Source organism: Garra rufa, chromosome 4 (assembly GCF_049309525.1).
Source record: "Garra rufa chromosome 4, GarRuf1.0, whole genome shotgun sequence".
In the NCBI taxonomy this organism is placed as follows: domain Eukaryota; kingdom Metazoa; phylum Chordata; class Actinopteri; order Cypriniformes; family Cyprinidae; genus Garra; species Garra rufa.
This window is the reverse complement of record NC_133364.1, coordinates 20669829-20694513: the sequence shown is the minus strand read 5'-3', so window position 1 is coordinate 20694513 and position 24685 is coordinate 20669829.

Below are 24685 nucleotides of genomic sequence, written 5' to 3'. Positions count from 1 at the left end.
CATTTACTGTGTTTCAATTCTAAATAACATGCTGACAGGATTCAGCGGCATTCTGCAGGACAAATTGTGGCATGTTGTGGACTTTTTTAGGGAGCAACGGAATATTGTAATGTACTTTTAAAGTAACTTTGCCCAACACTGTATTAAATTGATCAAATGTTACAAAAGATTTGCAAAAATTATATTTCAAATAAATACTGTACTTTTGAAATCTCTATTCATCAGAAGCCTCAATAAAATGTCACCATTTCCACAAAATATTAAGGAATAATATAAGAATAAGAAATGCTCTTGAGCACTAAATCAGGATTTCTGAAGGATCATCTAACACTAAAGACTAAAGTAATGGCTGCTGAAAGTTCAGCTTTGCCATCAAAGGAATAAATGACATTTTAAATGGTAATAATGTTTCAAAAATAAACAAAAATATATTTTATTTCACAAACAAAATACAATAACTGCAGCTTTAGGGAGCATAAGACACCTACACTCTAAAAAAATGTGTGATTTATGATGCCATAGAAGAATTTTGTCTGAATGGTTCCATAAAGAACCTTCTGTTTCACAAAAGGTTCTTTGTGGTGAAAGAAGGTTCTTCAGATTTTAAAAAGGTAAGAAAGAGATGGTTCTTTAAAGAACCTTTGACTGAATGGTTCTTTGTGGAACCAAAAAAGGTTCTTTTATGGCATTGCTTGAAGAACCTTTTAAAGCACCTTTGTTTTTAAGAGTGTAAGACACTTACCAACTAAAAACTTTCAATTAGCAACTATTAGCAGTGTTACAACTGTGTATAAATATGCTTAGAAGTAAAAAATCTATTTCAATTAACAGGCCTGAAACATCACAATGAATTAAATGTACTGAGGGGAAACAATCAAACTGTACCATTCCAGATGAGCAGGATAATAAAATTGCTAGAGCAGCTGTGCAACATGAAAAACAGAAAAGGGTGTATAAGGCTGAAATTATCTTCAAAGTTTGATTATAGTCTGCACATTAAGTCATTTCGAGCCAAATTGACTGAGGAAAACTGTGGATAAGAAGAAGAAGAAAAAAGTAATTTCTTTACTTATAATTGAGCAATTTCTAAAATGGCAGAATGAACTAGGTTTGATCTGTATGTTTTGATGCCTAAAACGTTCATTACATTTCAGTTTACCCTCTTATATAAGCAGGTGTACTGCCTTTTATTCAGAAACACAATATTGCTTCTATATCAGCCCAATTTTTGGACATCAGAAAAACATTTTGATGTGCACAATGTACTACAAGGTATGACACTCTGACTCAGATGAAACAGATGAATTTGCTCAGAGATAAAACAGAATAAATGTACTTACAGACCCGAGCATATGTACACAATCTGTTGTCGCTCTTTTGCAATATTGATTAGAAAATTAGATTTGTGCAGTGGAAACAACAAGGACTCATTCAAAAAACCAAATCTATTGAGCAGACTGATGTGGATCTATTGATCTTGTTTTCATTGTAAGCTTTAACAAGCAAGGTGAACAAACAAAAAAAGAGAAAGAGGGGAAAAAAAATCAAACTGCGATTCAAGTTGATCTCCAATAGCATCTCTTTAACTAGCTAAATGCAGCCACTATCCTCTATTCACACAAAAATATCCCAGGAGTGTCCTCGGAGTAGACCTTGAGTAATTGTAGCACAGTGTCTTTAAGCGTGCTGGAGACGAGTCTTTTTAAAGAACCCCTAACATCTCAAGAGGAGCTTAAGGGATTTGGTTTAAAACCATGACAGCCCATCGGTTATGCTGCAGCAGTCCTCATGCGAGTTCCTGGAGTGATATGAATGTTTCTTTGTGCTCGTGAAACAGTTTGTACTGTACTTTGAAGCATGAATGTAACCAAATATTCAATATTTGGGTGGACCAGAGATAAAATATTATGAATTGGTCACTGACCAGAAAGTAATGCACAAATCCGCTCTGGCAAAAGTGGAATCGATTCCTGAAAACAAATCTTCTGTTTTCCCTTGGATTCATTTAAGACGGTAAATCAGTCATCACAGCAGTCAGTGCTGAGAGACTTCAACATGGCTGACACCGTTCCAATGATTAAAGTGATAACAAAACCTTTGTGTGCCCGTGAGGCTGCTTTCCTCCTCCTCGAGCTCTGCTAAAGATTTCTGTTTTAGTCGTCTGGATCAAGCAATAAAGCGGCTACTGAAATAATCTGATCCAGCATCTTGGCCTCATCTACAAACAACCAATCTTGAGCGCTCGCTTCATCTGAATGTAAATGGACAAGGAGGAGATAAGCTGTGAGAGCTGGTATTGTGCTCGCCGATGAACAAAGCGCTGTTTCTGATTGGACATGATTGTCCAAATACAGCCAACAGAGCCAATTAGAGAGAGTGAACTCTGTGTATAAACAGGGACAGAATTCCTTATTTTATATTTTATTTTATATATTAAAATAAATGAATTAATTCAAAACAAAAACACATTATGCAACTGGTGATTCCACACCAGAAGAAAAAAAGTAATTTCTATAATTAAGCAAGTAATTAAATTAAATTAAATTAAATTATTTCTTATATTAGATTTATATCAAATATTAATTGTGCATTTTTAATTTAATTTTTACCACACCTAAATATGTCTTATAAGCACTTAAATAAAATGAATACAATTAAAAAAATGTTTTGTCTAGAAAATTACCATTCAACTTGTGCTTCCTCTCCAGAAGAAAAAAAAAGTAATTTCTATAATTAAGCAAATTCTAAAATATTTATTACATTATAGTCTATTAGTCTTCTTCATCTTCTTAGAAGCAGGTGTGTTGCCTTTTATGTAGAAATATATTCCTTCCATATCAGCCAAGTTTTTAGACATCAGAAATCAACTAATATATGCCAAAAAATAAATAAATAAATATAAAATAATAAAATAAAATAAAATTGAAAAAAAAAAAATCTTATATTGGATTTATATCAAATTTTATTTTATTTTATTTTACCTGAATATGTCTTATAACTTTGTATAAAAAAATTGAATTTTATCTAGAAAGAAAAAAAAACACATTACACATACTAAATAAAATCACCATTCAACTTGTGATTCCTCACCAGAAAAAAAAAAAAAAAAAGTTAATTTTTATAATTAAGCAATTTCTAAAATATTTATTACATCCTAGTCTTTCAGTCTGCTTCATTTTCTTAGGAGCAGGCATATTGGCACACCTGAATATGTCTTATAAGCACTTAAATACATTTAAAAATGTTTTGTCTAGAAAAAATAAAATAAAATACATTACACATACTAAATAAAATGACCATTGTGATTTATTATACATTGTGACATACATTGGTTAATTTCTGATGTCTGATTCTGATATATTTCTGCATAAAAGGCAATACGGCTGCTGCTAAGAAGATGAAGAAGACTAAAATACTAGAATGTAATACATATTTTAGAAATTGCTTAATTATAGAAATCACTTTTTTTTCTTCTGGTGAGGAATCACAAGTTGTGTGAAGTTTAGTTTAGTCTTCGTCAAGCCGTATTGCCTTTTATGCAGAAATATATCCGAATTAGACATCAGAAATTAACCAATGTATGTCACCAAAAATAATTAAATTAAATTAAATTAAATAATTAAATTCTTTACACTTACTCACCAAAGCCAAATTTTTCTTATATTAGGTGTATATAGTATTTTGTATTTTTTTATATGAATATGTCACATGAACACTTAAATTAAATTAAAATTAATTAATAAAAAAAAAAATCACACACACACACATTGCGTATACTAAAAAAAATTAACATTGAACTGGTATAAAAAGATTAAAAAAGTAATTTCAATAATTAAGCAATTTCTGAAATATTTATTACATTCTAGTCTTTCAGTCTTCTTCATCTTCTTAGAAGCAGGCGTATTGCCTTTTAATTTAATTTAATTTAATTTCTTTTTTTTTCAAATTTTTCTTTTAGTAGGTTTATATCAAATATTAATTTAGCATATTTTATTTTATTTTATTTTATATTTTATTTTATTTTGTATTTTACTTTTACCACACCTGAATATGTCATATACAAAATTAAACTAAATTAATATATTTAAAAAATGTTGAATCTAGAAGGAAAAAAATTATTTATGCATACTAAATAAACCTACCATTAAACTAGTGACTCCTCACCAGAATGGAAAAAAAGTAATTTGTATAATTAAGCAATTTTAAAATATTTATTACATTATAGTCTTTCAGTCTTCATTGTCTTCTTAAAAGCAGGCGTATTGCCATTTATGCAGAAATATATTTCTTCCTTATAAGTTTTTTAATATCAGAAATGAACTAATGTATGCCACAAAAAAACAAACAAAAAAAAAAAAAAAATATATATATATATATATATATATATATATATATATATATATATATATATATATATATATAAACGGATATATTAAATTAGGTAAACTAATTAAAATTACCAGTCAACTTCTTTACACTTTTTTTTTTATTATATTGGGTTTAAATCAAATATTAATTGTTTTATTTTATGTTATTTTATTTTTTACCACACCTGAATATGTCTTCTACACATTTATATTAAATTAAAATCAATACATTATTATTTAATAAAGGTTACATCTAAAAAATTTCTATTCATCTAATTCCTCACCAGTAGCAAAAAAAGTAATTTCTATAATAAAGCGATTTCTAAAATATGTATTACATTCTAGTCTTTCAGTCTTCTTCATCTTCTGAGAAGCAGGCTTATTGCCTTTTATGCAGAAATGTATTCCTTCAGTATCAGCCAAGTTTTCAGACATCAGAAATGAACTATTGTATGCCACACAAAAATAAATAAATACAATAAATTAAATTAAATTGGAGGGGGTAAACAGGTATACTAAATTAGGAATACTAATTAAAATAACAGTCAACGTCTTTGAACTTACTTGCCAAAAGCCAAATTTTTCTTAATATAATGTGTGTGTGTGTGTGTGTGCGTGCGTGCGTGCGTGCGTGCGTGTGTGTGTGTGTGTCAGTCTAATAGAACTAATTTTGACCTGGTTGTTAATTAACATGAAGTTTTTCTTAGAAACCTGCTTCTCCACAAGCATCTATTAATAATCATTAGAACAACCCTAATTATGAAAAATGGATCTTAATTTATGGGATACAACGTAAACATGAACAACGCAAGCAGGCAGACTCCTTTTGGAAGACACAAGCAGAGGTGTGTCTGAGAGACCCGCTAAAGATATATGAGATTCATTAGAAACGTATTAAATACTTCAAGCTGCTCAACTGCGTGTAAGCCGTCTATTTATCACATACCGCATCATATATGAGACGCCATCCCATCGGAGATTTACACAGCACAGAGCTTCATGGTCTCAGAGTCACGGCATTAAAATTCAAGAGCTCTGATGCTAATCAGTCAAACGTGGTGGAAACATATCACTACTTTGTTTTTTTAAATATCCATCCAATTAGTCTGATGTCATTGGTGATGTTCTCTCATCCATGCCATACTATGAGAGATGAGATTGATTATAGATCAGATCCTGTTAATTAAAATCACAGGAGAAACGCTGCTGCTGTTGAAAGGAAACACAAATGAGCCTGAAGCGCAAAGAGAATTGGATATGAGTGCCAATATTACACATACATGTTAATTGCTTGGAAAGTCAATTTGGAAGGCATAACTCAACCGATGTCACAGATCCATGCAAGAATCCTTTACAGAGAAGCTCTGTTCTAAAACCTATTGAGCTGCACACATAAACAGATTTTGTGTTTTATATGTAATTTGGACTGTGGGAAGGCACCATTATTTTGATAACATGAAATGGCGCTACCTAATTTTGTACATTTGCCCACTGACAAAGAAATGATCAGTTGATCATTTTAATGGTAGGTTTTATTTGAACAGTGAGAGACAGAATAACAACATAAAATCCAGAAAAATGCATTTCAAAAAAGTTATACATTGATTTGCATTTTAATGAGTAAAATAAGTATTTGACCCCTTTGTAAAAACATGACTTAGTACTTGGTGGCAAAACCCTTGCTGGCAATCACAGAGGTCAGACGTTTCTTGTAGTTGGCTACCAGGTTCACACACATCTCAGGGAGGGATTTTGTCCCACTCCTCTTTGCAGATCCTTTCCAAGTCATTAAGGTTTTGAGGCTGATGTTTGGCAACTCAAACCTTCAGCTCCCTCCACAGATTTTCTATGGGATTAAGGTCTGGAGACTGGCTAGGCCACTCCAGGACCTTAATGTGCTTCTTCCTGAGGCACTCCTTATTTGCCTTGGTGTGTTTTGGGTCATTGTCATGCTGGAATACCCATCCATGACCCATTTTCAATGCCCTGAGGGAAGGAGGTTCTCACCTAAGATTTGATGGTACATGGTCCTGTCCATTGTCCCTTTGATGCGGTTCAGTTTCCTGTCCCCTTAGCAGAAAAACACCCCCAAAGCGTAATGTTTCCACCTACATGTTTAACGGTGGGGATGGTGTTCTTGGGGTCATAGGCAGCATTCCTCCTCTTCCAAACACGGCAAGTAGAGCTGATGCCAAAGAGCTTGATTTTGGTCTCATCTGACCACAACACTTTCACCTAGTTATTCTCTGAATCATTCAGATGTTAATTGGCAAACTTCAGACGGGTCTGTACGTGTGCTTTCTTGAGCAGGGAGGACCTTGCGGGCACTGCAGGATTTCAGTCCTTCACGGCATAGTGTGTTACCAATTATTTTCTTGGTCACTATCGTCCCAGAGTTCATTGGCAAGATCCTTCCATGTAGTTCTGGGCCGTTTCCTCACCATTCTCATGATCAATGAAACTCCACGAGGTGAGATCTTGCATGCAGCCCCAGACCAAGGGAGATTGACAGTTATTTTGCATTTCTTCCATTTGCAAATAATCGCACCAACAGTTGTCACCACGATGGTCTTGTAGCTCATTCCAGGTCTACAATCGTCCCTGACATCCTTGGACGGCTCTTTGGTCTTGGCCATGGTAAAACATTTGGAATCTGATTGATTGATTGCTTCTGTGGACATGTGTCTTTTATACAGGTAACAAGCTGAGATTAGGAGCACTCCCTTTAAGAGACCACAAGGTGTCTACACCCCTTATTGAGTGAAATTTGTGCTAAGAAACTACTGGTCATGACAAGCGTTGGCATGTTTACATCCTTCTAGGATGGCGTCTAACGTTTCTTGTCTCTGCCATTTGGAAGCTCTCTCAGTAGCTGTGGTCTAATAAAAGCTTCAAAGGCATCAGGGCTGAAGTGGAGAGAACAAAGACGCAGGTCTTTAAGAAATTTTATTAGTCCACATGCATCTGCCCATTCTTTTCTCCTCTTCTTATCGCTAGGAAAGTAGTGAAGACTTACATCGCTTCTCTTGTTGCCCTTCGACTGAAAATTACAACCAAAAGGCGCACAATGTGGCATCGTATCAGCATTTTATTCTCAGAATTGTGTATTCTGAGTTGTATTGTGATAAAAAAAAAAAAAAACTACAATTAAAGGAAAGGAAAGGAAAGGAAAGGTTAGCACCAGTAGCTTACAGAGTGCAACCATTTTACGTCATTGAAAAAATGGTGCCCCCATAGTCCAAAATATGCATAAAACAATGTGGATTTTTTAAATAACGCAAGTCTCTGATAGGTTTTCTGCAGAATAATTCAGTAGGAGATATCAAAAAGAGAGCAATAACAGAACACAAATTCATTCTGTACCAAAAACTATTAATAAAAAAGGTTAATCTTATTAAAACTGGACTATTGATATAGTTATCTTAGCAACATGCTAACATCAAAGTTTTCATTGTGGAGAAGGCAGCTGCCCCAGTCTCATCTCTCGACAATAACTGCTTCTCTCTGTATGCAATCATATTTGTTTGTACCCAATCTCTCTTCTTTTTTCTAACTGCATTCCTGTCACTATATGTTAGATATGCTTTGACTTTTGTATGTAAAAAGAAACAGAAAAATGTCTATCTATAATGAAAATCCTGAATCCTCTATAGCTAATCCTTTTTTTTTTTTCCTGTGAGAAGTTCTATCCGTGGAAGACTGGCATCTCGAAAACAAACATTTCATTCAGAGAGGGACATCGAAAGAGAAAGCTGAAAACACGATGCTTTCTTGAACTGAAAAAAAAAATTGTGAACCATTCCAAATTCATGCTAGGAGCACATTAAAGTGCCAATCATGTTTCAGAAGAGTAAGGTCGAATTTCTCCAGGCTCTGAGCTGAGATTAAACTCACTCACCTGTTCACTCAAGCCTGAAGCTTTCCATCCAGCACACAGGGCCCGACACTAACCGTCATCCCAATTAAGGCTGCGGCCACTGGGGAAAACGCCAACCTTTCCTCCTGTCTCCCTCTCGGGTTCCTCATGTACATGGTCTGAAGCGCCGTCACAAATAACCTGAGGTCAGGCACAAACAATTCACAACAGGGATTCAGACTTGATTCAAAGTCCACAGACAGCACCATTCATTACCTCCAAGACTGTGCCGAAGGATCTCATAAAGAGAACGTTATGGAGTTTAGTTTGGACACTGAGAGGATAGATGATGGAAAAGAGGTGAGAACAGGGTTCAGACCAGACCAGGCATGCTTAGGAAGGTATGGCTGTAAGCAACGGAAGAGATATGGTAGACTAAAATAAAATCTATTTAAGGATGGCTGACCTTTTCCATGATATTAAAGCAGTTTGACCAAAAATGAAACTTCTGTCATTATTTACTCACCATCATGTCATTTCAAACCTGTGCAGTTGAGGTCAAAATGTACATACACCTTGCAGAATCTGAAAAATGGTAATTATTTGACCAAAATAACAGGGATCATACAAAATGCATGTTTTTTTGTTGTTGTTTTTTTTAGTACTGAAAATATTAGTTGAATTCATAAAAAATGACCATATTCAAAAGTTTACATACACTTGATTCTTAGCAGGCTTGTGCACAATTCAGAATTTCAGAATTGGCCGCCATTCAATTCATGAGTTGGAATTTGAATTGAATTGACTCCGCCCCACAGGAAGTTGAATTTAAATTGGAGTTGGAATGACAGGAAGTGGAATTAAATTCATGGCAATTCAAAGACATTCCACACAGTCATACAACAGAAAGAATGTGTTGAATCTCACATACAATTACATTAATTTTGTAATTTAATTTCATTACACATAACTAGTCACTCCTCAACCCTCCATACATATAGATAATGATCAAATTCTTGAAATAAATTACTCACTCAATCAGGGGCATAGCAGCCAATTTAAAAGTGGGGGGGACAGTATGGTCATGTGACCCAAAGGTGATGTTCATACAGTATAATACATTCTGTTTACAAGAGCAACAAGATTTGAAGCTCATGACAGACGCCCAAGAGATTCGCGCTGTGATTGGCTAAATGTTACTTCACTCAAATCTAAGTAACAAATCAGAGACCAGGGGCGGAAATATTGGCGCTAGGTCAAAAAAAGTGCGGGGGACAGAATCACCTGTTTCTAAAAGTGAGGGGGACGTGTCCCCCCCGTCCCCCCCGGTTGCTACGCCCCTGCACTCAATGTTTGATTAGTTTTGTTCAAAATGTTATTTTCATTTCAAAGTAATCAAATAACACAATGTAATCTGTACAAGTAGTTCAAACTAATGTCATTTATAGAATATGTAATGAAATCATATCTGACATATATTGTAAAACACTTCACTTATGTATATGAATTTCTTTGAATTTGTATTGAATTGCAATTCTGCTTCCTTTAATTCAAATTCGAATTGTAATTCTAGATCCTGTTTTTGACATCAATTCAAATTCAATTCAAATTCAAGAATTGAATTGGAATTTAGGAGTCATTCTCAATTCAATTCTGAATTGTGCACAAGCCTGATTCTTAGCACTGTGTTGTTACCTGAATGATCCACAGCTGTTTTTGTAGTGATAGTTGAAAGTATGAATCCCTTATTTGTCTTGAACAGATAAACTGCCAATTGTTCTTCAGAAAAATCCTTCGGGTCCCACAAATTTTTTTTTTTTTTTTTTTTTTTAGCATTTTTGCATATTTGAACTCTTTCCAACAATGACTGTATGATTTTGAGATCCATCTTTTCACACTGATGACAACTGAGGGACTCATATGCAACAATTACAGAAGGTTCAAACACTAACTGATGCTTCAGAAGGAAACATGATGCATTAAGAGTCAGGGGGTGTAAACTTTTTAACGGAATGAAAATGTGTACATTTTTCTCATTTTGCCTAAATATAATCTTTTTTTTTTTTTCATTTAGTACTGCCCTTCAGAAGATGTGTCCAAGAAGACAAAACGATTTAAATTTACCCTGATCTTCAAATGCAAAAAGGTTTTCCTTAATGCATAGTGGACTATTTTAATGATGTCCTTACTACCTTTCTGGGCCTTAAACATGCCAGTTGCATTGCTGTCTATGCAGGGTCAGAAAGCTTTTGGATTTCATCAAAAAATATCTTAATTTGTCTTCCGAAGATGAATGAAGTTCTTACGGGTTTGGAACAACAAGATAGAGAGTAATTAATGACAAACTTAAATTTTTTTTGATAAACTCCAGAGAGAAGCAGAATGTCTGTTTTATCTCGATACAGATGCCATGTCTGTCTTGCGTGCCGTAGGAAATGTACTGAACAAAAACTCTTCTATCATATTCAATCTCTCGCTCTCTCTGATGTTCTTCTAGTCTAAAGGGTCAGACGGTGTTCCGTGTCAATCAATCACAGTCAACTTGCCGCCACCCACCTATGGACAATTATAATATTTATGAGTGCCCATTTCATCGTGCTCTCTCCCCTTTTCAATCTCATTCCAGCTCTCCCTCTTCATCTCTTCGCATTCTTTTTCTCATTTTTTTTTCCTTTCACGGGTTTATTTTAATGAAAAGCACGGAACACAATCATTCAGGCATTTGCCGGTGTAATTCCTACAGCACAATGACTTGAATGACTATAAGCAGACGGAGGAAAAGTGCTGACAGCTCTGAGAATAAATACATTTCTAAAACACAGGGCTGAACGCTCACCCCCCCCCCCCCCCCCCCATCACCTCTGTTCCATATACTCACAATAAGTCACCTTAATTGATTGAAAAATAAAAATGTTCATTGCATTGACCTTTAAAAGTGAGGGAATAAAGACGGTTTGAGAAACCAGAGTGGTAACCGAACCAGTGATGTTTCCATCATCCATGTAATCAAATGCCTCTGTTGATGCCTCTCTGACACTACACACACACACTGGCATCCCCATTACTACATTATGACATGAGCAGCGCACCACCCACAGCCACACAAACTACAGCCAGAAGTCAATTATTAGGTTTTATAGCACGTCTTGGCGGAATGACTTATTCATGGAGTCCTTGTCAGATGAAAATTATACACCCTTTCAATCACCTTCCCTCAAGGGTGTTCTGATAGTGGCAACACAAAAGGAAACTTTTTCACATGCAGACAGGAGCAAAAATTATGTTTTGGAATGGCATCTTTGTGTTATAGTTTCTGTGAACGCATGAAGACATTTAATGGTTTTACTAGATGCAATAAATGAATGAATCATGACATTGTCATGAATGCATTATTAAACCAATTAAATGTTAATATGTGAATGTAAAATATTTTAAGAGTGCACCATATGGCAAGAGAATGAAAGTAGATTCTCAGCCTCCTACAAAGATCCCAAGAGCTGTGTGTGAATTATATACTATGCGAGTCAAATAAGCTATATATCTAGATATGCATTATTCATATATAGTAGGCGAACGTCAGTGTACAATTGGTACTTTAGGTAGGACTGTTTAAAAAAACACCCAAGTGTGTTATATTTGCAATTATTGTAGTCTGTTTCAATAATTTATTTGCAATATAGGTAAATGTGTAATAAAGAGAAAAATAATTACACTAGTTAGGTTTTGCCAGTGTTCTAATACTGATCTTAATGGAAAGTGCTCAAGTGGCATACTGTTGCTATGGTTACCTCCTCAGAGGAACTTGATTTCTATTCTATTTGGTCGATTTGGTGAAAGGTTTGGAAATGCAACTGAAATGTTCATTATTTAATAGATAGAATTAAAACAGTGGAAATTGGATGCAAAATTCACTTTTACATTGCATTTGATAGAATGATAGAAATCTAGTCACAAAGTCTTTTAATCCTTAAAAAACCTAAACAATCATCAAACTGTTTTGATTTTCTGAGCAGTATGATGTCATGGTGCTTAAGCCCCACCCACGACCGTTAATGGACTATCCCCTATTAGCATTTTTTCGTCCTCAGCCACTACTCTGTCCGCCTTTTTCTCCACGCTTGAGCAGCTGTAGCGACTACAATGTCTCGTAAGCAATTCAGGTGTTTTGTATTTAGATGTACAAGTGAACATGAGTCTTTAATTTTTTCTACCGACTTCAGATCCACTAAGGATGCAGTGGTTTTGTTTTGTTTTTGATTGTAATGCAATGGAAGTGAGAGGTGGAGTAAAACAGGGATCCGATGTCTCCCGGTACAGGGGTCGGCAAGAAAGTTTGGCATCTGATCAAAAAAAATGTTGCCAAGGAAAATCTAAGAAATTAATTGATGAAAAATGCAATTAATTGCCTGTGACAGACTTTTACAGTGTCTTTTGTAACTGGTAGTGAGCTGTTACTCCAGGGTATATACAGGAATCATGGAGTTAAATTTATTACCTTTTACTTTTTAAGACTCTTTCCATACATTTTAAGACCTCCTCGCCACTTCAAGTTTTAACTGGTTACATAGGCAACACTGTAACTTACATTTACTATATATTGATTGTAAGATAGCGCAACTAAACAGCCTTAGTTTGTGATGACTCCTTATCAATGCAACATAATTCAAAAGGGTGGGAACGAAGGACAAGATAATTAACTGAGTGACTAACCCAATGTAAGGTTAATTAGAAAGAGAAACATGAAACAAGAATTAGACTAATAAACAAATCAACAAACAAAACGTAGTGACGAGGGAAAATGGTCATGGAAAACACTTGTTGGTTGGCAGTTTTAACATATGTTTGCTTACATTTATTTTCAAGATCTGAGATAAACTAGCTGTTGTTACTTTCAGTATAGCTATAAATGTCATGCAAAATGATATTCATACTAATACAGTCAAGCCCGAAATTATTTATACCCCTGGCAAATTCTGACTTAAAGTTACTTTTATTCAACCATGAATAAAATACCATAAAGATGAATGGGCAAAAGTACCAGGGGAGACATGCAAAAAGCTGGTCAGCAATTATAGGAAGCGTTTGATTGCTGTAATAACCAATAAAGGCTTTTCTGTTGATTATTGAGAAGGGTATGAATAATTTTGGACATGCCAATTTTTGTTCAAATGTATATAAAAGATTAATGATTTTTTCTGCAATGATGCCTCTTGTACATCGTCTTATTATCTTCTGGGAGACATCTGTGTCATTTCTAATAAAAATAAAAAAAAAACTTGCTGGTTGAATATAAGTAACTTTAAGTCAGAATTTGCCAGGGGTATGAATAATTTCAGGCTTGACTGTATTAGACACTTTTTAAAATTTAATAAAGTACATAATCAGTAACTGAGATTTTGTAGTTTTGTGTCACAGTTGTGGCTAGTTAGGACAAAAACTCCTTTTATCGAGTGTCCGGTCGTGATTGTGAAATCGAAAGTGATAGTGAACGGCAAGCGCTTATTGAAAGGAGATTTAAATAAAATGCGAGTAACTATTGCTGTCATGACAGATCTATTTCAGAACTAGCCACTATCAAAATAATCTGGCTGTGGGCGCGGGCCAGATATTATTGCTGGTGGGCCAGTTTTGGTCACTGCCCTAGTAATTCTCAATTAGGAGATGTTAGACCTCTCAAACTCCACATATAAGTTCTCAGTCTCCAGCATAAGAGTCAGAGTGGGTTTGAGCTTGACTCTGAGTTAAGAGTGCTGCAGACTCATGGGACGTGCACGCATTTCACGGGTTACAACTCCAGCCGTTCCAGACGCTGTGTCCGGATCGATTCACAAGCTCTCTCTCATTCTCTTTTCTCCTCTTTGTTCCCTCCTTCCTCGTTCTTCCCTCTGTCCTGTGAGATTTCACACCAGTGTCTGTAGTGATGCATTTGATTGGAGTACACACCTCTGCTGCTCCCTGAGACAGCTATGGGCCCTTGTGTGTGTGCATGTTACAGACAAAGACATGTCAAGAAGGGACTGTACATCCTCTGAGTTCAAATCCTGTGGAAGTTTGCATGTTTATCACAATATCTCTTTGCATGTGTCAGATACTCACAGCTTATGGATGAATCTTAAGAAAAATGGCCAAGAAAGAGATTGTTAAATATGTTATTTTTGTTTTCTTTGCACACAGAAAGTATTTTTGTTGCTTCATAACATTGTGGTTAAACCAATGTCACATTAGCCTGGGTGTCCCCATACTGCCTTGCGCAGCGCGATTTTATTCACGCTTCTAGTCAGTCTGGAAACCATGGACCTAATTTTCACCTAAGATAGGGAACCAATCACAGAACGGGGAGGGAGCAGCAAGACGATGACGCCTTCTATGCGACTCACCGAAGCAGTTTGTTACTATGGATCCAGCACGGCAGCAGCCGCGGTTATCTTTCGTGTCTACACCGGACGCGAGCGGCGTGACCCGACGCGACAAATGACATTAGAACCTATTATGCTGTCTACATTGGATGCGGCGAGACACGGCAAATCCCGACTGTAATCTGCTGCCGCGTTCTATTTATGACGTGCTCACACAAAAGTTTAAATGATTTGCAACGGTCGCCTTGTCGCGTCCAGTGTAGACAGACTTTAGCTGTTGCGGTGCGGCAACTGTCGCGTCCGGTGTAGACACGGTATAGTGTTCTAAGTAGTTTAGAACGCAAGTTTATTTTGAAAAAAAAGAGCAACTTTAGGCGGTCGCTCTACATACGTCATCCGGTATAATTGAAACGATTGGCTATGAGCTACGCACAGGCGCTTTTGATAGACATTCGTATCGCCCAATAAACGGCTCTGGGCATTCGTAAACCACGCCTCAAATACGAGAAAATGAACATGTGGTTCCCAGACCACGAATCATGACGAAGTCATAACGTGGTCTGGTGATAGCCAGGCTAATGTCACATGGACTATTTTATCAATGTCCTTACTACCTTTTTGGGCCTTGAATGTGTCAGTTGCATTGCTGTCTATGCAGGGTTAGAAAGCTTTTGGATTTCATCGAAAATATCTTAATTTGTGTTCCGAAGATGAAAGTCTCACGAGTTTGGAACTACATAAGGGTGAGTAATTAATGACAGAATTTTCATTTTTGAGTGAACTATCCCTTTAAATGTAAAGCACTTGCTGCCGCAGTATTTATTGCACCAAAGTTAATTTATTCTATTTGGGGAAAAAAGAAGCGTATGAGTTATATTTAATAAAGATATTTGCATATTTAAAAATAGATGATGCTATGAAGTATAATTAAGAAGAAAAAGCTATAAAACCCTTTGTAAAGATTGGTTGTGTCATTGCTTTACATGAGATTTACAACTTGTGTTTGGGCCAAGCGTGAGGAACCATAATGGGCTATCTTAATGCATTGGTTTAGGTGAGAGAGAGCTGTTTTGACAGGCCTCTTCCAGTCTGAGTAGTGTGGAGGCTGAGAGAACCAACAGAAAGACACAGAGATAATACAAAGAGAGAGAGAGTCTTTTTAATCTGGATTTGCATTAACAAACAACACTTTCTGGCACAAAAAGAAAGCTTACAGCCTCAAATAATTCCTCTTTTTCTCACATCACGAGTTCGTAAAAAAATGCCATTATCCTCTAACAAACATATGTACTTTTGTAACGCTGTTTATGTATACGCTTGTGTGTGAAGAGTGTTAGTGAGCCATAGACAAGTCTCCATAGATACCTCTGTGTTTCAAAACAAGAAGTGGATACTACAAGAGGAAAGGCTTTAATAACTCAGATACCTAAATCTGTTTTAAACTCCTTACATAAAAATCACTAGACAAAGACTCTATTGTGACGCAGCTGTGTGATGCTGCTGGTGTTTCTAGTGAAATGAACATATTTTTGATATATAGAGTCAATAAGTAAGGAATAATTGACGACGGGCCGTTGAATTCTTAGAAAATAAGTTGTGATACACCTCGGGCGTGCATTATTTTTGTAGAATTCAACAGACCGAAGTCAATTATTTCTTACGCAGCTCATCCAACAGCTTTGTTGCTAATTCCAAAACGTCATTTTAGACCTAGTAATGACACTTGAGCTGTTGATAGCAAACTAATGCAGTAAAATAATGAAGGTTAGACAGACTGACAGATAACCAGACAGACAGAAAGAGACAGGGAGAGAGGGATTAAGTTTGTGAATTACCTCTCTCAAGTTTGTGCATCTCTCAAAAGTGATTGGCAGCATCGTCTCTACTAATAGTTAAACTTTAAGTTAATTTTCTTCAAGACCACGCAGTTGTTACCTCGCTTGTGAGAAATGCCATGTCGTTTTTATGTTGTTAATCAACAGAACAGCGCTAACAACATTAACATCTTTTGCTGTATTTATTTGTTTGGCCACTATCGTTGTGGGTTTTGGTTTTGGCTGTAAGGACATTTGAAATAACTGAAATCGTGTGGTAAAGTGATATAGACATGTTATGCGGTCAAGTGCTTACTGGAACTACGTTCACTGTGCATTTCCCTGAAAATAATGCACACCATTACAATGTTTGTCAGCCAATCAGATTTAAGCATTCAATGGCCCTGTAGTATGATATCATGTTAAACCTGAGCATATTTTTATATCTAGTCAATCTAGTCAATCTTTTTTATCCTGTTTTAAAGCCCCACTAAGTAACTTTTCCCTCAATGCTCCCTCTACAGGTTAGAAGCGGAATTGTCCATTACTGCTGTCGTAAATAATTTAGCCTACCGTCGTGTCACATGCACGTTATATGTTTGAAAGGCTATCCAGGACCGGCTTTGGAAATAACGATGTCCAGTGACAAGGTAGAGTATGTTGTATGACATTATAAAAGTATGAAAACCTTTAGTGAAGCCTGCCGTGAAGCAAGTCGCATTTGTAGTATCATTTGAACTACAAAACCGCGACCCGACGACCCAAACTTACATAGTGCTGTCATGGCTGATAGAGGGTCGCAAAGTGAATACGAAAGTGCCGTTTCACCCTGTTATGAGTTGATGAACCACTGACATGAGTTCGGAAACATTATTTTAAGGTAAAAAAAGTTACTTAGTGGGGCTTTAACATGGATTTCTATGGAGAAAAGCACCCTTCATGGTGCTGCTCATCAGTTACTCTCAGGAAAAAGGTTGATATGTGTGTACATTCATTTGTGTTGCTATGGAAGCTTTAGAATGTTAATCTAAAAAAAAACACGATTAACAAAAAAACTTTATAGAACTGTACAGAAACCTTGAGATCTGAGGTGATTTCAAAAATAACGGACCATCTGCACTACACCTAAACCTACCCGATTGTATGAACAAAAGTAAATGTGACGTAAAAACAATCGCAAGCATGCCGATTTAGCTTGTTTTTCGTTCTCTCGTCTTTCAGCTCTTTCATCATGAGTCATGTTTTTCACGGGATTTGTACCCAAGGATTCCACATCCTAAGTCCAATTCTGTGCCGGCTGAGTTACCAAACAAGCTTATTACATTCAGAAAGTGAAACATATGGAGCTGTAATCATTACTCTGTACGAAAACAATTACAAGTGCTCGCTGTTTTACCAGCACTAGTATTTCTGTAGGAAACTGCAGGGATATGTACTTATAAGTACGTATTTCATGTATTGCAATAATTTTCCCACAGGTTACTTTTTTGTCATTAAAATCAGGAAGCACAAAATACTGCAGGAAGCATCGTGCTGAGTTTTGCAGGTTAGCTCCATTGTGTTTCTAACCTAACTTTAGGAATTATGTTGTAGAATTAGCATTTAAAAGACAGCAGATTTCACTTGTAAGGAAGTTATAAAACAGACCAAATCCAGAGTGATTTGACTGTCATTTGCAATGAGATGAATCAGTTGTTAATTTGCTCACAAGTGCACTGTTTTGTAGCTTTGTCTTCTGATATTCCAATGTATTGAAACAAATGATGTAATACCAAATATGATTCATTGTTTGGTTAGTTTGAGTCATTGCTTAGAATTCTTTATTTTTATTATTTTTTTTTAAATGCCTTTAAAGAAATCAAATGAAAAAATGATTTCCGGCTTTGGTGGGCAGTCACTGTTGTGCAGTATTTGTCCTGAGAAAAGAAACTGGCCATTGATTCAAACAAGAAGCTGTGAACACTTTCAAAAACATAGTGAATTAAAGCAATCCCTCTGGATGCCCAGGAATAGCTTTTAGTAATTAGCGCCAAACCCCTCCTGGCCTTTGAGGAACCTACGGTTTTCCCACTTGTCAATCATTTTGCGAACAAATATCGTGACGCACGTATGAGTATGAAACACAAGTGGACAAAAAAAATTTCTGAAAGTGAGTGTGCGTATACGAGAGAAGACTAAATGAGGGACGTCCTCTCACACAGCCACTCACTCTCAGATTGAATAATGGCTATACGATTCCTCAGTATCAACACTAGAGATGATTTTTAACAACCAACATTCAGGGGTCAGAGGTCATGAAACTGTTTCGGCACTGCAGCGTGAGAAAGGGTGATAAGTGGACTACCACTTTATAACAGGACTCTCACACACACCGTATGAGCACTGCTTTATTGCTGACAGCAGGAATGGGTCAGTAATTGCATAGCTGCCTCTCTATCAAGTATTGAAGACTAAACTCCAGTCAGGGTGAACCTTATCTACAGTATTTTTCTTTTTTCTGTGGAGAGAGATAGACGGAAAGAAAGGGAAAAAACTTGCAACCTAGCATGTAAATGTACTTTTATTTAATTCAAGATCATTCTGTTTGTGTGTATTTTAAATATTATATGTGACCCAGGACCACGAAACCAGTCATACGGATCAGGTTTTTTTAAATTGAGATTTATACAGCTGAATAAATAAGCATTCCATTATGGAATAATAAGTTCTAATAAGTTCTTAGCCATGCATATTACTAATCAAAAACTAAGTTGTGATATATTTATGGTAGGAAATTTACAAAGTATCTTTATGGAACATGATCTTTATGTAATATACTAATGATTTTTGGCATAAAAGAAAAATCAATTATTTTGACCCATACAATGTATTTTTGGCTATTGCTACAAATATACCCTTGCTACTTGTTCCAGGGTCACATATATTAGTTTCACTTAATATAAAGGTTATATATATATATATATATATATATATATATATATATATATACAATAAAGAACATTTTTTAGATTTGCATCGTCTTCCAACCCTGAATATTGCATCATTATAGTGACATGAAACATGTATCTTCTGTGCACACGAGGAGTATTATTTATATGGCCTAGACGGTTATGAGTATTTCTGAAGAGCATTTTAATGAGCAGATCCAGGACGATGCTGATTTTGGGGGATAATCTGCTGAATGAATTTAAATTGTAAATTGTAAAGCTGAGAATGCTATATACTCAATAGACAGCTGAAAGCATAATTAAATTGGTCATATTATTAAATAAACATCCAAAAGTGAAGAAATTTGCTGAGGTTTCTGGGAAGTTCTGTGAATGTACATGAACAAGATGTTTATGTTCTCTATTATAAGTACAGTCGTGGCCAAAAGTTTTGAGAATTACATAAATATTGGAAATTGGAAAAGTTGCTGCTTAAGTTTTTAAAATAGCAATTTGCATATACTCCAGAATGTTATGAAGAGTGATCAGATGAATTGCATAGTCCTTCTTTGCCATGAAAATTAACTTAATCCCGAAAAAAACTTTCCACTGCATTTCATTGCTGTCATTAAAGGACCTGCTGAGATAATTTCAGCAATCGTCTTGTTAACTCAGGTGAGAATGTTGACGAGCACAAGGCTGGAGATCGTTATGTCAGGCTAAATGGGTTAGAATGGCAGACTGTTAAAAGGAGGGTGATGCTTGAAATCATTGTTCTTCCATTGTTAACCATGGTGACCTGCAAAGAAATGCGTGCAGCCATCATTGCGTTGCATAAAAATGGCTTCACAGGCAAGGATATTGTGGCTACTAAGATTGCACCTAAATCAACAATTTATAGGATCATCAAGAACTTCAATGAAAAAGGTTCAATTCTTGTTAACAGGGCTTCAGGGCGTCCAAGAAAGTCCAGCAAGCGCCATGATCGTCTGCTAAAGAGGATTCAGCTGCGGGATCGGAGTGCCACCAATGCAGAGCTTGCTCAGGAATGGCAAAAGGCAGGTGTGAGCGCATCTGCACGCACAGTGAGGCCAAGACTTTTGGAAGATGGCCTGGTGTCAAGAAGGGCAGCAAAGAAGCCACTTCTCTCCAAAAAAACATCAGGGACAGACTGATCTTCTGCAAAAAGTATGGCGAATGGACTGCTGAGGACTGGGGCAAAGTCATATTCTCCGATGAAGCCTCTTTCCGATTGTTTGGGGCATCTGGAAAAAGGCTTGTCCGGAGAAGAAAAGGTGAGCGCTACCATCAGTCCTGTGTCATGCCAACAGTAAAGCATCCTAGACCATTCATGTGTGGGGTTGCTTCTCATCCAAGGGAGTGGGCTCACTCACAATTTTGTCCAAAAACACAGCCATGAATAAAGAATGGTACCAAAACACCCTCCAACAGCAACTTCTTCCAACAATCCAACAACAGTTTGGTGAAGAACAATGCATTTTCCAGCACGATGGAGCACCGTGCCATAAGGCAAAAGTGATAACTAAGTGGCTCGGGGACCAAAACGTTGAAATTTTTGGTCCATGGCCTGGAAACTCCCCAGATCTTAATCCAATTGAGAACTTGTGGTCAATCCTCAAGAGGCGGGTGGACAAACAAAGACCCACTAATTCTGACAAACTCCAAGAAGTGATTATGAAAGAATGGGTTGCTATCAGTCAGGATTTGGCCCAGAAGTTGATTGAGAGCATGCCCTGTCGAATTGCAGAGGTCCTGAAAAAGAAGGGCCAACACTGCAAATACTGACTTTGCATAAAGGTCAAGTAATTGTCGATAAAAGATTTTTAAACGTATGAAGTGCTTGTAATTATATTTCAGTACATCACAGAAACAACTGAAACAAAGATCTAAAAGCAGTTTAGCAGCAAACTTTGTGAAAACTAATATTTGTGTAATTCTCAAAACTTTTGGGCACGACTGTACAGCCATTTAAATTAGAGGCAGCCATTGCATTTTTAAAGAATCTACAGTATAAATAACAAAAAATAAGCGACACAGGTCTTTCTTAGTCGTGTAGGCAATAAATGCAGCCATAATCAAAGTAGGCTACTCTTTCAATATTCAAAGTGCAAATAGAGACCGAATTTTCCCATCATGATACAGAGCTATAGACAGCTACACAACTTATTATAGCCCACATATTAATTACAGCCTAGATATGTTATGTAGCCTAATTTGCCTGCATATGGGATTCTCTCTGTAAACGGGGGGTATTAAAATTGCTTTTGAATGCGCTTGCGCGTTTTACTGTTGGTTTCATTTTAACGATCGCGCGAATCAGCGCCGCTGAGCGTGCATTCTACAATACAAGACATTACTTTTACAAAACCATTTGAAAGTGGGAGGACACAAACAGGATTTTTAAAAGCCCCAAGTGGAAATTACGCCCCTGCGTGAGCTGAACTCTGCCGGTGAGTTATCATTTGTGAACGTATGCCGATTTGTACAGTATACCGAGACTGAGGCGCCAGAATGCCGCAGTTCAGCGAAGCGCAGTGTCAGTGACATCTCTGCTGGACACGACAAAGCGACAGTTGCAAATCATTTTAACTTTGAAGTCCTGCATTGAGCTTTTGAATGACCAGAACCTGCCTGGGTCTGTGCGAATTCATCTATGGTTTTTTCTTCTCTTTCACACACCGATCCATCTCCCATTCTAAGTTACGTCCTTTGGCTGTTTACGTTTTTATGTTTATTTTTCTTCTGATTGTATTTGTCTGAAATGAGAAAGTCATATCACCTTGGATAGCTTGAGGGTCAGTAAATCATGGGGTAATTTTCATTTTTGGGTGAACTATCCCTTTAACCAATGAACTTAGTATTTCTAGTCTTTTAGTGATAAAATTATGATTACAGTGTGTTTAAAATGGACACTGATAGTGTCCTTTCATCATAAGAAGCACTCTGACCCGTTATCCATTAAGCTCTGAAGAGCTAGTTCATCGAAATTCAAGAGAAACCCGTTCAGACACAAGAAGGAGAGAAAGTGAGGGAGAAAACAGCACAATAACCCAGCAGTGTTTGCCCCTGAATAAAGCCTCATCGATCCCTGTGTGCTGTAATTTGGCAGTGAAGGTTTGTCCTCTGCTTTGCTGGAGTTATGGACGAGCTTTGTGAATAGAGTCATGCATGCGTGTGTGTACATCCGCAGAGAGATGCCGAGCCCTCAGTGCCCTTCAAAGAGTCACCAGAGGTGAGGAGATAGTCCCTCAACAGATAGAGCAAAATTAAAAGCAGAAGAAACTCAAGCTCAGCTCTGATTAGCCAAGCTCATGAAGGACGAAATAAAGAGAAGGACGAAGTAAGAGGTGCAGAACTCTGAAAAGGTCTGGAATACAAAGCAAGTGTTTGGTACACATGTGCGCACACACAACTTGTTGAGTGGGTCATGTAAACAACAGCAGGTCATTACTGCTACCCTTTGTCATTGTCTTCTTGTGTCTTGAAGCAAAGAAAAACTCTCCTTCTCTCTAACCCCCACACGCACAGTTCTCGTCTTCTTCGAGGTGGCTTGACAGTGAAACCTTGACGGTGGGTTGGTGGGGTGACTCAGCTCTCCTTTCACAATGACAACTGTCTGAAAGAGATGCTGGCTCAAAGAGCAGTTTCACTTCAACACACAAGGTGGTGAAATCTTCTCTACTCAGATCTTAGATACAAACATTCTGCCAAATGGAAGCTCGACGGAGTGCAGTGGACTTGAGCAGAAGGCCTGTTTTAGGGCTGGGTAAAAATATTGGTTTTCTGATTCATTTTTATTTTATAAATCAACTCTTAAAATCTGATGCCTGATCTTTGACTCAATGCCAGTGTTTCTTTTGCAACAGCTTAATCTTCACCAGTTGACTGCAGTCTACAATTCAGCATGCTTCTTTCTATAAGTAAAATGAACATTATGACACTTAGGGCTGCCCTCGATTTTTGTGGTCGACTAGTAGTCGTTCATTTTAAGCATTATTTGACTAATCGTACATTTGTTAATAAACCATTTAAATCATAATAATGAGCCTTTAATTGCTTACATAGCCTAATAAGTGCTCATGTGCACACAAAGCTTGCCACAGCACACAGGATGAAGAAATTATTATAAAAGTGTCACAGACATTTTAATAATTTATTGATAAACTAGTGCTTTCTTTGTTTTGGGCTTAAGAGATGAAGTCGGCGACACTGACTCGTCGTCTTTACAGTAGTGGATGCACCTGTATGCTTCCTACGGATTACATAATCTGAGAATATTAGTTTTCCATTTGAATTGATTAATTTGAAAGCAGATATTTCGCACTCTATAGATTTTTGTCATGTCTGTAAAGCAAGTATACACAGAGTTTCGTTTCTTTCTTTTTTTTTCTTTTTTTTTGACGAGATTAAGTTCAGAGACCGAGACGGCAGAAAGTGCATTCTGTTTGCTTTCATTATTTTACAAAAGCGCAATGTTTTGTTGTTATTGAGTGCACACAAATAAATGTTAAGTCTTTACAGATTCGAAAGATGTATTACTCTTATCTGTATGACAAAAAATGAAGGAGTATTTTAGGAGCAAGTGACCACACCAGCGCCACCATCTGTCATGCAGTGAGTGCGCTACTATTCAGCTTTCACACTCCGCACAGACACTTGAATAGCGCACATTTTTCTACATTAACGTTAGATTGAGCGGCCATGTAAAGTTGCTACTACTTACATAAAGTATTTCAGGCGATAAGCCATATTTGAGGTCAATAAAAAATAGGTGAGCTTTTGGATGTCCTGCCCAATGTATTGCATTAATATAAATTCCAAAACTGGACTGGAATGAAAGTTGAATCAAGAGAGCAAAACTGAATCAAAATGGAACCTCCAATACATGTCTGCTTATGTAGACACTCTGTACACATTCTTGTTCCAACTGGGTTTGTCAGATTAGTCTATTGTTTACAACTAGCATTGTTTACATCTGCTGCTTTGCATGCCTAAGTATTTTTAGCTTCACACAATGTCTTAAAAAATAGCACAGCCAGAACGTCCTGTGTGGAAAGGGTAACTCATAGGAGAGTAATTTGGAATTTTCTTTTTAGGCAGCAACACTTGTGATACTTCAAGAATAGAACTACATAGCATATTTAACATCCAGTAAAATAGTTAAAGGGATAGTTATTTATTTAATGTACTACTTTTCGACTACTGTATAGTAGTGATGTAGGCAAATTGGAATGCGGGGTTATTGCTTTCTTAATTTGAGCTTGTCACAATGCATCCTAGGATAGAATTTGGCCAAATTGTAAAGGCAGCATGCTTAAGATGACACAAAATAGGTGGGCAGCTC